The sequence below is a fragment of the Pithys albifrons genome, chromosome 2 (genome assembly GCF_047495875.1).
Source record: "Pithys albifrons albifrons isolate INPA30051 chromosome 2, PitAlb_v1, whole genome shotgun sequence".
Classification (NCBI taxonomy): Eukaryota; Metazoa; Chordata; class Aves; order Passeriformes; family Thamnophilidae; genus Pithys; species Pithys albifrons.
The window spans coordinates 91,345,465-91,361,219 of NC_092459.1; positions in this window are offsets into that span (position 1 = coordinate 91,345,465).

Below are 15,755 nucleotides of genomic sequence, written 5' to 3' on the forward strand. Positions count from 1 at the left end.
TATTTTTTCACTGCGGTATTGTTTTTGCAGGTGATTTGAGACTCAGAGTCAATATAGGTCATCCAGAGTGAGAGGCTGGTGATGTTGCCTTTTGTGCCATTAAACCCTTGAATGTTGTTCCTGGATTAAATGTTCATAAAAAACACATGGAAATATTGGTTTATGTTGTTAAGTAAATTCTGGGTCCTGAACTTTTTTTTCATTATAAAATGGTATTTGAGTTAAAAGAAGACTTTGTAATAATGAATGAGTGAGTTTGGCTTCTGTAGCATGCCTGTGATTGCTTTCTTTGCACCAGAGACCCCTGTGAATTTCTGCCTCCAGTGTTTTAGTAGAGCGTGGAACTGGAAAGCGAAATCTTTCAAGAGAAGACTCATAGATCCAACTCGTCACTGCAAAAATGACAAAGAACATACTTAGAAATATAATGCTTGAAATTGTACTTTTCCATTTGTATTGCTTTATTCCTTATGGAAGTTTTTTTTGGATTAGCCATGGTTAGATACAGCTTGGGTGCCCAGCTGTGTAAGAGGCTGAGAGATGGTGAAAAACAGGAATATAAATGATCTTTGCCTACTGAGGATCTCAGGAAAGCATGCAAGATGAAACTCCCAGTATTTTCACACCAAAAGGGATTTTTCTCATGCAGAAAAAAAGAAAATAAAAGAAGCAGCTCTTTGATCCCAACATAAAGATGTACTCATGAATTGTATAGAGGGGGGTATAACTATGGTGTTTACTAGATGGTAACTTTTCACATTGAAAAGATAATGAGAAGTTATAGAAGAGAAATCTTGTAACAACCAAGATGGTAGATAAGGGAACTGGAGATCATATTGGACCTAGAACAAAACTACCCATTGAGAAATGCATTTGCAAGGATCAGTTGCAAGTGAGACTGGGGCTGGCGAGTCCGTCTCTTCTCACGTGCCAGCACAGTTGGAATGGCAGGAGTACGTCAATGCTGCTCACCATGCTCAGGCTGCAGGACAGCTGCTTCTCTGAATCTCAGTTATAGAAATGTTAGTGCCATGTACTACCAGCAAAGACCTGTAGAAAATCTCTAAAGATATCTTGATGTGAATGGAAAGTCAGAATGGTCTGTTTCTTGCTGGGTCAGACTGGATCTCTGTAAGGAAGCAAAGAAGTGCTGAAATAACATAGGATGTGACATCTTCCTGCTCCCATTAACTTTTGCCAGTGTTCTTCCTCTCAGTCTGTGACCCCTAATAGATCAAATCTCAATACTGAGTCCAGTACAGGCGTAGTAGGCCGAGTTGCTTTTCATCTTTTTCACATTATGGTCTACACTGTGGCCAAAGTTATTACTTGTCCCTCTCCTTTGCCTGCTGGGGAAATTCAGCTCTATATGAATGTTCTTGATTGTGTTCTACTGTTATCACTCTACCTCCAAGATTTCAGTTGTTCTTGGTACCCTCTTATCAAAAGCAAAAATGCTGCTCAAACTTTCTTTTGCTTCTTCATTCTCCTTGGTTTCTTCTGCTGTAACTGCACATCTGAAATTTTTGTTTTTGCTTTTCTGTCTTTAAGTCTATGAAGCTGGTTTTGTGCAAAAAATAACACCATGCTACAGCAACAGCAAGCAGTGGTGCAGTTGCCACAGTGCTAAGTTGATAATGGAGTCAGAGCTGAAGCATTCCTACTTCTGTGCTTCTGTACTTTCAGCTCTTTCTCAGATCTGGTTTCCTGATTTGTCTTGTTAGCACTGATTTGCTTTGTTAGTAAGAGTTACAGTAACTAGATCTCGATTTTTCCCTAGCATGGGCAAATAAGCAGTGATGGCCTCCTCTCCCTGGTTTTCCCTTGGCAAACTTCCCAGAAAGATGTGTACTTAATTGTAATTTGCTTTCTGTGGTCAGCAGCAATAGCTCATCTTTAGTATCTCAACAACATCTCTATATTTAACTCTGTGTCTAAGGCCTCATTTGATCTCATACAGAGTAACTCTATATTTCAATTAAGTTGACTATATGCAGCAAAGATGATCACATTTATTGTATATACTATTAGTTACTCTTTCATTTGCTACTTCATTGTCTTGTTGGGACTTCAAAACAAACAAGCAAAAAACCCACTGCCACTTTCTCTTGGAAAAGTTATATAATTTTCTGAGGAAGGCATCCTCTCTACATCTAGTATATCTTACTAAAGCTGGTTTTGAATTTTAGGCAGACAAGCAGTTATCTGTCAATATGCTTCAAAAGAAACCATGAAACAAGCAGGTCATAAATCCAGGAGTGGCACAAGGGTGGGAATATGAGACCCGTGATATGTAAATATGAGTCTTTCAGTTTATCCTCCCCTATTTCCACCTTGGTTCTAAATATACTGCTGACATCCTTGTGAGAAAACAAACACACTGAGCTTGGACATTGGTGTTTTTGGAAGGGCAATGGAACCATTAGTTTTGGGTTAGTTTCATTTCTGTAAACTTCCTAGGTAATGTATGTAAAGAAACACTAAAAACCTTATAATAAAATGTTTAATTTAAAATCTAACATTTCAATTAAAAATATTTTTAATGTAAGTAAAACTGACAACTTGCAATCCAGATATATATCCTGCTCTCTAGGAACTCCTGTTCTGGCTTAAGAAAAGTAAAATTTGTATCTGACATGCATTAAAAACTGCTGTAGAGTAAGAAGGTTGTATCACAATGTCTAACTTGGCTGTAGCATTTGCATCAGATAAGTCAGCAATACTTTGTTAGCTGTTGTTGTAACTGTATTTTATGCAGGAGAATGGTAACCAACCCTGTGTGTCCTGGAATGAATCTTTTCCTACTGTTGGTCAGGTGGTTTTGTTTCCTACCTCTAACCTCAGGGAATGTAAGGCAAAGTGACGTTGAAAAAAGCCAAAGAAAGTTGAGTTGAAATTAAATAAAAAACTCAGCTAGGTTTGCAGTGGGGAGGGAATTGTGTGTAAAAATAGGATGTTGATATTGAGATATTATTATCCAGCTTTTCCAGATTTCATGTCTTTCACCTGTCACTATCTTTTCTGTCCAGTTTAATAATCATGCGTGGTCATCCCTAAACTGAATTTTTTAGGAAGTTTGTGATTTGCCACTTCGTACTCTTAGCACTGTTTATGAAGCACAGAAAACCCATCCAGTTTTGTAAATGGCACCTCTTAAGGAATTTGCAGCTTCTTCTGAAATATACCGTGTGAATGACAGGAATTCTGGTTTTGAACTTTTATATGTAATCATGCTTTGTTTTGTAACAGCTAATTAGGGATGATTTCTGATAAAAACATTGATTTAGCTTTGCTGCAAGCTTTTCAGGATATCTTTCAGGATTTCTTTCTGTTGCCATTCAGTGAATAGTTCAAGTCTCTTTTTCTAGCTTTTATCTCAATGCTCTAGTTACTCCATTGTTAAATGAAATGTTACTGCATTGTAAAATATTAAAAGTTGCTTATGAAATCTGATAAGTTTTTAAAATATGATTTATTTCAACAGATTTTGCATAAGCAGTAAGTTTCATTAAATAATTATGACTATCTCACAGATGAGCAATACGTCTTTTAGGGTTTTTTAGAAGAATTAACATGCTGTCCCAATGCATGTGGATTCCTAACATCTGAATCTGATGCAAATCACAGGGGTAAGGACTGGCATGAGCCACATGTTGGACATGGCAGCTCATGGCTTGTGTATGGGAGCATCCCCATCAGATGGAGAATTGCTGTGCCTCTTTCCCTCCAAGGGCACAGTCTCGAGTGGCAGTGGAAGGACCACAGCATCAGCCTTCCAGGGGAGCATCCTCCTCCTTGGCCTCTGTGGGGGACAGTTGTCCCTCTTCAGGATCCCCCCAGGAGGCTGTCACCTCTAAGGGGATTACAGAGCTGTGTACTCACTGTGTCTGTCAGGTTAGGATCCCAGCTTCAGGGGGAGAAAGTAATGGTGCCATGGAGATGCAAGTGTGCAGCACCACTGTGGCACAAATCATGAGGAGGTGTTGATAACTTATAACTCTAATTATAAGTCTGTGTGTGACACCAGGTAGGCTCTATGAAGTTTGTGAAGTGCTGCTTTTTGCTGCTTTTTCCATTCTAGGCCCTACAGTGGCCTTACTGCTGGCTGACTCCAGAAAACACCTCATGATTCTGAGATAAGAGTATCTCCATCTCCAAAATCAGGGGTAAGGATCAAACTATTTTGAGATACTAGGATGAAAAGTACTATGGTTATTATGATTATACTGCTTGCTGTTCATATCAGAAAGGGAGATAGTCTGTTCTTACATGCAGAAAGCAGCAAATGTCATGAAGCTAATGGAATTGTAACAATAGCATGAGGAATGCTGGTAAAATACCAGCATGGCATGGCTTGAGTTAGAAGTATTATATTTTTTGCCACATGTTAGGAACCACTAACCCTGGTGGCTACTGTAACTGATTAAGAATTGTATGGGAATCTGTTTTCAATATCTGTGATTTAAAAATATCTTGGAATGTAACACTGGAAAAGAAAATATATTTCCTGAAGTCTGCCTCAATGCCACTGTCTAATTTCTGTTGTTCTTCTCAGAGGGTAGGGTTGTTTGTTCTTTTCCTTCTTTGTTTTATTTTTTTTCATTATTATTATTTTATACACTATTATTTATACACTATTTTATACACTATACAATTTTCCCGAGAACTGACATTTATCAGAGGACACATGCTGAAAATCTGCTGTGTAATTATATGTATTTTGTTTTATTTTCAGAGAGAATATTAAGCATTTCAAGGAAAAGAATCTATTAGTCTTTCTGATTTCTGTAGTATAAAATAGTAAGGAAACTTGAAGTGTTTTCTCTGTGCTTCTGTCATGTTGTTGACTTACTTTTTCTTAAATATTTGAGGACTGCAGCTGAAAGGATCTCATTAAAGATATTAGGTTTTTTACAGTTTCTATGATCCATACTTAAAGTGCATTAAACACTTAAAACTCAGCCTATCTGAGCTGGAATTGATGCTTTAAAATAAGAATTACCTTCCATTTTGTAATAAGAAAAACTGTAGAGCTACAAGTATTATCATGGCCACTTCTTCATAAACAAGTCAAACAGCTTTAACTCATGGATGGTATAATTTCTATCCTGTGGTCTTGAAAGCTCAGTGAGATTTCCCCATGCTGCAGAGAACAGGATATCAGTTCTGAGTCAAATTTTTAGCTCAGACACAGATTTTTCCTGTGGCTTAGAACAAATTTCTTTGTCATATGTTTTAGCTTATCAGCTGTATAAAACCACTGAGGTGATGTGCTTGCAAAATGCTTTAAAGAGGTGAGGTGAAAGTTTAAAAATTCTTTAAAAGAAGTTTCCATGAGGTCTCAGCCTGCTTCTGCAGTTGTCAGTGACAGTTTTACCATAAATTTAAATGGTCAGAGTTAGGTTTAGAATAAGTTCTCTTAAAATCAAGCTATGAAGTTCTTTGTAAGTTTAAAATATTGTTGTCAGCAATTGTTTTCATCTACATTAATGGATTTATGTAGGTATTTGTATTAAGAAGGTTTATAGTCTCTGTGATACTTCATTCAAATTAGAATTTGATTCTCCTGAGCTGTACTAGGAAGCATTCAGGAAATTAATAAATTGGCCTAATTATTTTCCTTTCATGCTCCTTAAAACATGTGTTCTGTCATCCTCAAATTATATAAAAGTGCTGCTCATGCCTGAAATGTCACCATATTTAACTGGCTTGGTCTAAAGATGGCAAAGTCCTGTGTTCCTGAACCTCAAAAAGCACTGATGGTATTCCCTTTGTTTAATAAGTGATTTTGGCCTTAGAACTGTTACTGCCGTTAAATGTGATATGGGAGTAGAAGTGAGTCTGTTTTTAAGTTGTGAGTGACTTAGTAGGACTTGGAGGTTGGCTATCCCATCTCAAGAGCACTGTAAGCCTCCCGGAAAGGTGTTCTGCTGTGAAAGTGAGGAACAGAATGGTGTGCTAGCACCCATGTCTGCTGCTGCAATGGATACTGACAGATTGTCCCAGGACCTGGCTGGCCCAGCATCTATGGATCTGTCTATGTACCGAGGATGAGCTGTTTATCTTCTGGATCTCCCATATATCTGTTGGCTTTCTAAGGTGTGTAGTGGATATCTTGTTGCTTTGCACGGCTCAGGTGGATAGCTTGGATGGCCAGAGGTTTGGCCACAGCTATGCAGATAGTCCCCCTGTTGCCTCTTAAAGGACACTGTGCTCAACTTTTGTTTTCATTCAGCTTACTATGGCCTGTGTTTCAGTGTTATAGTATTGGCTGAAGCAGATAGGACCTGAATGGTAACAGGCAGCCGTAGCAGCAGCCCAGGAGCGTGAGGTCTCCTGCTGCAGTGACCATCCTAATGGCCATGCAAATATTTTACGCAGAAATGATTTCAAATTGTCATTCCTCTCGACTGTACATCAGTGCAGTTATACCTGAGAGGATGGTTCCATTGGAGAGCAGGCTTGTCTGTCTGCTTCTTTCAAGGACTGCAGTTACATGTTCCAGGTAGCAAACATAGGTATGTGGCATCCTACAGTTTTGATCCACTGGGAGGTGCATATCTAAATGCAAAAACAGGTATCTCAGCAAGTCCAAACTTTTCTTAATGTCAGACAGTATCTAGGGGCTCTTCAACGTGGAAGCAATGTTGCCAAGTGGTTTGTGGCAATGCCTAAGAGTAAATTATTGAGTAGACAGGTGGAGACACAACAAATGGTTGTTTTCTCGAGAAAACTTGCAGGTGCAGTACTCTGATTTGGGAAATACTGCCCTCAGTGTCAGGAAAATGATTCTCCTGGATGGACTTGATAGCTTAAAAGGACTGTAATTTTAGTAATGTCCCTTTGGACATCAGAACTTCAAAAACTGAAATGATGAAGGTGTTGGAATAAATGTGTATGCAGAGTTTGGTCTTTGTGGCTTCACAGAATTACCCAGACTTCCTTTATTTAAAAAAGGAACCACATTTCTCACATTCTAAAAGCACAGTGAAAAGGAGAAGTAAGTGTTCCTTGAACACACTGATCCAGATGCACATGCAAGGGTTAAGGGGTTCAGAGCTCAGAGGAAATGGCCTAGTGGCTAAATGACAAAGAGGGTCAGCTCTGAGGTAGTTGTGAGTTTTCTACTCAGTGGCCATAACACTCCTACTCTAAACCAACTTATTTAATTGTCACTACAAGGGATGAATGGCCAGATGAAGCAGTTCTTTTATAATTGGATTTGGCTGAGTTACTTTACATGGTTGGAACTGAACTAGAGAAGTGGTCAAAAATATTTGAATGGTCTTGGCACATTTGGTACTATGCAACTACTGACAAAATGTAAACAATTACATGGTAACTAGAAAGATGCATGCCAGGTTAGTAGTGTGAAAATGCCTTGGCAAATTAGATTAATGTCTGCATGGAACAGAGTCTGGTACAGCTCCCGCTAGTCATATGAGAATGTGATGTGTCCGGAAGCTTGAGCAAACACAATTTGAACCAAGTGCTTATCCTGTTAATAGAAAAGACTCCCAGAGTCATACTATCCTGATCCATCTTTCCATGTGCATTCATGCATCCTGTTGTCTCACACATGAAGCTGCAATGACCAGTCACTGGCAGTCAGTTGTTCAAGACAGGATACACAGGTGTTTAGAGGAATTGCCAAAAGCTATCAGATACTTGCCACTTTTGATTTAATGATGATTTTGTGAAAATCCAACCCACAGGTAGGTCTACCAAAGGACTTCTGTGTTCTGAAGCACCTAATGGAATTTTTCCAGAGAAGATGTACTATACTGCACCAACGACCATGACTGGGTACCTTGGGAGGGAATGTACAAAACTCTGCACATACCATGGAAGAAGCCATTAGCAGGTAGGAATGGTTTGGAGGAAAGTTAGGACTTAGCTCACTTCATCTTTCTGTCCACTGAGGATGCAGTTCAGCCTCCTTTATCCCAGGGTCCTCAGCCATGAACTATTATTGAGTGATGCTGCTTGGAGCAGCTTGGCTAATATAATCTGTAGTTTTCCAGTGTAGAAACAGCTTCCCAAAACATTTTAGCTTGTTTTAGGCCCTCCATCAGCTTCTAAAAGTATCTCCTTTTCAAAAGGGGTAATTCACAGCCTGCTGTCCTTTACTTATGTTGTCTTTACTCTCTCTAAAATAAATCTCTCCTTCCTTGGCTTTACTTAAGTGTCTTGTAGTGGCTACAAGACAGCCTCCCAATTTGCTTGGATTAACACTAATACTTATCTACTGTTTAATTTTTTGGCTGATTAGAATTAGTTCCTCTAACTGTTGTCTCAAAAATCAACGTCATTCTCTTTGCAGTGATGATAATTTCAGCTCTGCAAACTCTTACGTTTTCTGTCGTGATGAAAGGCCCAGATAATCAGCTAGTGTAACAATTTATACAACATAATCCATGGAAATACACATAATGAGAAGGGAAAACTTTAGTCTTGTTTATGGTCATTTATGGTCATGCCCTAAAGTACTGTAACTGGTTTTAGATATTTGTTTTAAAAAAGTTGTCTAAATCTTGAGCTATGTAAGAAAAGTGATGGTAGACTTCCAAAATAGGCTCATGGTATGACATTAATTTGAGAATAATTAAATCATGTTAATTCCAGGAAGTTTGAAATGACCTCTTATTATCTGCAATAAGAAGTAAATGAAAAGAGAAAATATTTGATTATTCTCATTAATTAGGAAAGCAAGCAAGCAAAAAGAAGTAGCTCTAAGCATTGTGAAGGGAAAAATTAGAATTATATATCAGGGGAAAGTTTATAAACATAAGAACTCATAGCCAAGGAAACCAGCTGCCAAATGAAGTTTTGGAATCAGCACCACTGAAGATATTCATGGCTCGGCTGGACATCCATCTCTCAGAAAAGGATAAAGAAATCAGTCCAGCCACAATGTAGGGATAATACAACAGAGTTCCCTGCCAAATTTCTACCCCAAATAGTGTATAATTTAGTTGGAATGGAAAAAGAAAACATTTGGGTTTGCTAGATCTTTCATTGATATAATCTTAAAAGTACAAATTCTTCTGCCTTTTAAAAAATATTACTAGTAATTAACAAAAGAATTGTTTATTGTAGTTGAAGTGTGTAGATTTTGCTGTAGTTTCAGACACATTGATCCTAGCTTAGAATGTTGGGGGTTTTTTTGTATTTAAAAAGTGATATATCTACAATAAAAAATTATTTGAATAAAAATGGTTTTACAATATCTTTGTTCATAGGAATTTTCTGGATGTTGTTAGATGACTCATACCAAGCTGGAGAAAAGACTGTCAGTGAGATACTTATTTTTTTGCATGCTTAATTAGAAGTATGAAGAATGGTAAGAGCGGAGGGCTAGTATAGCAAGATTATAAAGGTACAGTTAGCTTTTTACCTCTACATCACAACAACCACCAGTACAGGTCAAGAGGGATATTTCCCATTCATTACTTCGGGTAACTGTTCAGATTGGTGGTAATGACCTCCTTTGAGGGGGTAGGCAGGCAATACTCATACTGCAGAGAGCTCAAGAATGAATTGACCTGACAGGCTAAGACTACTGGTCATCAGGATATGGGGCTCAGGTTTTTAAGGGTATTTTAGCATTCAAGTAGTTCCCTATCGCACTTTTGAGAAGTTTGAAAGCAGTCACCTTGAGCTGATGTAAGTGGAGTTAAGGTACCTAAGCTCTTTACAGAGAGCTAAGTATACATTTATCTGGAATATTGAAAACCTTTAAAAGTGCAGCCTAGCACCCTCAACAAGTTTCCAGAGAAACTTTGCTTCACCACTTTTCCATGAAGCCTCCATAAGCCTCTGATTTCTTATTGTTTATCCCAGTACATGCTGTAAAAGAGAAGATGGATGACAGTTTGTTAGCTTTCAAGTACCCTTGGTGCAAGCATAGTCTCCTTTCACGGCAATGTCTTCCAAAGCATCAGTCATATCACAGAGACCAGGCTAGCATAGAGATGAAGCAGATATAGTTTTAAAGAGGCAGTTTCAGAAGTAGAATTAGCCTTAAATAACAAATGCATCTTTAGACTGAGTATGAATTTTTACAGAAATGTAACACATAGAATTTAATATTTTTAAGTCATCCATACCTTGCATTCTGTAATTTATACTGTAAAAAATAGTGCTAGTCTCTAAGAAATGATACAGAGTAGATCAAGGCTAAGTCTGCAAAAATAAGTCTGCCGTGTTATCATTCTGCATTATGCAAATGTGTCACATGATGGAAGGGAAGTATGAATATCTGCTATCTGATGTATATAATTGAAAAGGGAAAACACAGAATGAAATCATCAAGCCACATTAGCCAAATAGAACAGATAAGTAAGGGTATAACATTGGAATTGTAAACAATCTAGCAGAGATTACACTTCTCTGTGGAACTGTGCATACTCTTTAGATGTGAAAACTAGAATGTTGTCAGTAGAAAATTTAAAAAATCTAGCAGTTTTTATCACAGAAAATGTTCAAAATGCTACATTGATAACGTAATAATCACTAATGTGTATAAAAAATGCTTTTCTGCAAACGACACAACTTAGAAGCAAAGAAATTAACAAACACTGGACTCCAACTGGGCTCATGTACATGTGTGCATTTTGTGCCCTTACACCCAGCTTCTTTCCACAGCTCTGATGGTGTCAGCAACTGTGTGCCACAGCTCACACTGCTGCCCTACCAGCCTGGGCTGGCACCCAGCACACCCTTCTCAACAAACACAGGAAGCAAGTCATGCATGTGCTGCTTATCGCCTCCATCTTCCCTTTTGAACGTTCCTGTGAAACCACATGTGCTCAAGTTTGTAAATATGGACATCAGATAAAATGTAAGAAAATCTCACCATCGGAAGATCTTTACTTTGAATGTGACAGTCTCTATTTCCCTTGTTCCTTCCCCCTCCACCATTGAGAGAGAAACCACAATGACAGGAAGTGTGCACCATTTCCTCTGAAGAGACTCATTACTGCTCTCAGTAGCTCACAATTCACCCAGATTTTCAGTGTACATGGGCTTTCAGGTACACAAAATATGAGACTTACCTGTACATTTTAAGTCACTGAAATAGGACATTTCGGTAGAGGAAACAGTCAAATCAGGTTACCACAAAATGGGAGCTTTTATAGTTGACTGTTCAGGCAGTGCTGCTGATTGCTGAGCTACCTCTTAGTAAGAATGTGCAAGTTGTGCTATTTTCACTTGCTACTTGTCTAGTATTGGACTTGTTTGGAATAATTTCTTTATTCTCACATGTACATGTATCTATTTAGCAACAGGAATTTAGGGGAATTTTCTGTAGCTAATAGAATTCTCACAAGACTTCCATTGAGGAGGAAGACAGACAGCTTTGCTGAAGGAAGCTTTAAATGGACATTCACTGCAAAATACTAATGTTTTTGCCTGTGCAAAGCATCCTTCATTACTCATTATGCTACTTCAAAACTTCATGTTAACTTTTTGTACTTTATCCCCTTGTCTAGTTCAGTTGTTTTCAGCCACCACCTCTTTCAAGTTTTCACTCTTTGCAGTTTGCACACAGACATCATCTGGCTTAACCCCTGGGGTCTCCTAGACAAGGGCAATCTAGTTAGCCTTGTGAAATCCAAACCCCAGGCAAAAAAACCTACAAACTAACCAAGAACCAAACAAAAAACTGCACAAAACTTCTACAGGACAGGCTTTGTCACTTCTCTGTGAGGGGCAACTACATTACCCACAGCAACTGTTAGAACAGAAATCACAGCTTAAGCAGTAAGTTATGTTCTCAACCAACCTACTCTTTCCCCCAAACTTCTCCTTTCAATTTACTGGAATTACTGCAAATCTTTTCTGGTCAAGAGAAAGTTTGACCAGTGTGTATGTAATTACAGAACTTCAGAGTAGAACATCATGTAAGAAACTGTCTATAAAATGCTTGGAATAAACTAGATTAAGAACAGATTTACTAAAGAAATTAGGAAGTCATTCCAGTGTTCTGTTCTAAATAACATAGTGCAAATAAATCTCTGAGGCAAGATTCTGGACAAAGACATTCCTTTGAAAAGAGACCACAAGATTCCTGGTCTTCTTAATGGAGAAAAACAGAAAAAATGGGTCTCAGTTTGGGACTCTCGAATTGCTGATCCTTTAGAACAATGTGGGCAAGTACAGAATATCGTCCAATGTATTCATCCTTGAGAAGAAATAAGCCAATTTTCTGTGGACTCTGACAGTATTATAGGAGCCGAAATAAAAAGCAGGGAAAAAAAAAGAACTTCTCCCCTTTCTTTTTTTTTTTTTTTTGCTGTGTTCTAAAGTTTCTGAAGGAATTTATCTGTGTGAGGAATTTTGATCGTATATCTATTTTTCCCTGAGTAACTATGATCTAGTTGCACAGTTTAGTGGTTTTGAATCAGATATTCTTTTATGTCAGGCTTTAGGAATCTAAAGTCAGGAGGGGACTACATATATACATAGGTGCAATTCCCTAGTCCTGGCCACATAGTGAGGATTGAGGTGAGTTTTCCATAACAACAGAGCCACCCCAGCTTCTAAACTATAAAGACTTGATTTCTATGTTTCATTGTTTGTTGTATTCAGTTGTCTCTCCTAATTTAACAGTTACTCCTACGTGTCTTCACAGGAACAATGAATAGCGCAGTCCTGCTCTGACAGCTTAGGATCAGTGAAATGAAGAAGTACAAGTTTTCTGTTGTTGCACACCATGGACAGGTAAAAATATAATCAGCACCTTTCTGTGCTTGGCAGTCAGATTGGAAGGGAGGGTGTATGTAATGATGGCTGGGTACCAGTGATATAGATACTGCCTTTCAATCTTGTTAAATGCCCTGTAAAAAACAAGATATATTGCTGTCTGCTCTCAATATGATTGTTGTATGACCGTTACCTGATAAAAGACTGTCATGTAAGAACTAGGTAGCATATTAGATGTGCTATTTTTGTTTTACTGTGTTCCCCAGTGAAAACGACAACTTCACTTTGGTTTGATGAGCATGACGTGATGGCATTGGTAGGTTTACCTTTTGTCATGATCAGAAGAGTAGAAGTCAATGGGCTACTGTTAGCGTGAAGCAGTGTCTAATATTAATTATTTAGAATTTTGCAGTCTAGAACTAGGTTTTTGCTGCTCTTTGAGCTTTCTTCAAGAATAGCAGCCTTTTCAGTCAACACTGTACAGAGAAAAGTCTTGCCAGTGGAAATTCTTGTGTCAGTTATTTATAAACAATCTTAGAAGGGTGACTTTTAAAGGATGTGAGATATAAATCAGCAAACTCTTTTTAATTTCAATGGATGCACAGGTTCCTTTTGAGTTCTAATGGAGAACTTTGGATCTGGAGTCTACAACATTTTGAATAATTCTGGTGAGAATTTTGAACGTTTCCAAGGTATCTAAGATGTGACTAATAATAATAGCAGGTGTTGTCTGTTTCTCTCAGCATGTGGCACGAAAGTAGTGTGGTCACAGAGCTATGCATTATTTACATTGTGTCAACATGTCATCAAGTGGTATGGCAGAAAGCCAGCTGAAATCACTTCTGATTTTAAATGCAGGACACTGAATAATACTACTACTAATAATGCTGTGTCACACTTGAGGACACTGGAATCTGGCAAATCAACAGGTCAACATGTCAAGCTTATTTGAATGGCTTCCTCCCTCCCTGAATGATCATAGAATCAAAATCAAGGTGCAAGGAAACTGTGTACAGTTGGCATTTCTTTATTCTCCCCCTGAAACAGAAGATTGTACCAAGGAAAGAGATACTCTTTGATTGCTTACTATAAAGATGTGTCATGAGGTCACCGGCCTCATACAGGAATATCTGCTCCTGAGGATGAGTAATCACCCCATAGTGCATGTTTGCTGTTAGTCTTTTTTGTCTCTGTAAGTGGTAAATCTTTTTGATAGGATTACTTTCATTCATTAGTGTTTTACAGAGTCGACTGTGACAGGTCCACCATCTCAAACAGTAAGTGTATTTTTTAAGAGGCAATCCCATTATTGAGAATGGATGGTTTGAGGTCTCCCAAGAAAATCTAGGAGCACTGTTCTCTGCTGTTGCTTCTGCACAACCACTGATTTTTGTTCCACCCCTAAAGATGGTTCACCTTGACAACTGTTAGAAAACCAATTCAGCAATATAAAAACATCAGTAGTCTGTTGGTTTAGGGTTTACCAAGGAGCCATGTGAAAATCTGAGAAAGCAAAAGGGAAGGAATGGAGCTGCATGTCAAGGAAGAAATGATGCAGGGAGAAATGAAGGGAGCAGAACTGTTAGATGAATTTAACCATACTGTAAAAGCTCACCCTAGAATGGTTAATGGACAGGGATAGAGCTGTTTGAAGGTTAAAAGGAACACCCCAAATACTGGAATTAATTTTGTCTCGTCACCATAATACTCTTTTTATGAAACTAGAGCTATATATGCTCATAAAAAACTTTTGCTTTTTTTTCTTTTAAAGGATAATGCCACCATTGGAGTCCATGCACAGTTCTTTCAAGTTAAATGCTTAGTTCAACATTCCACTTCCATTTCCTGGCAGAAAATGTTTTGTATGAAAGCAACTTTAACCTTTGAGAAGGGTTCATTTAATGTTATGTTTGGTATCAGCTTTCCAAAAAATGCAGTCTGCTTTTGGTATATTATAGGTTCTGGTTTTAATATTGTTTAAGGAAAAAAAAGTCTTATGGCATAATTCAGAAATAAAATATTGCAACAGAATTGTCTCTATATGTAAATTCACCCTGAGAGTGAATGGTTTAAAGTCAGTTTGATCATGTAAAACCAAGACCTGGGCTTAATCTATCTGTGAACCAGCTGGTAGCAAATAATGAATTCAAGCTGTCAGTCACAGGAAACTGTTAGGTTGCCTTTCTATGGACAACTATGGCCCTACTACTCCTGAAGCACAAGGGAGTCTCATACAGACATGGAAAGAATGGAACACCTACCATATGCACATAAAGAAGGGTAATAAAGATGAAAGGCCAGAACTGAGCTTTAATTTCTATTTTCCGGCTTTTGATTTATCAGCTGCTTCTGCATTGCTGCAATTTTCTTTGGCCTAAAATTAGGGAGAAGATGCTTGAATTGCGTAGTTTGGTCAGATCAATCAAACCTAGGCTTCCCTCCGATTCGGTGTAACAGATGCTAAATGAAAAACTTTAAAGTATATTCTTGGTTTCTTTACAGCATTCATTCCTGAAGTGCAGACTGCTGTGCCAGTCCCCTGCAGTGGGCAGTTGCTGGCCATGGGTCACTGTTATGGAGTTGCTGTAGTCATGATGATGTGGGCATTGAATTGGTAGACTTGTATCAAGGTGGCTCTGAACTAGAGCTAGAGCTGGGGCATAAAAGCATAGCTGAGCCTCTTTTGGGACCTTAGCAGCTACTCTGCATGGTGATGCAGGACTATCTCAGCTGTCAGGTTTTCTCGAGTCACTGCACTGTGTCCTTTGCCATTTATGGATGTATTCTGGGAATTATCCTCCACAGGGCTTCTGCCGTCAATAACCACCTCTTACAGAAGAAAAGGACCTTCAGACAGGCCTGGCCATGACTGAGACAATAAAGGCTAATCCTCTGTGCTGCTGAGCCTCAGCTTCTAATAAAGGACTCAGAACTTGTAAGGGTAAAGCTTCAAAGGAAGTACAGATTTCCAGAGGGAGGGCAGATAAGAGGGTTGTAGCCCACCCAATAAGATGACCTGGTTTTAATACATGGTAGCAGTCAGCCTT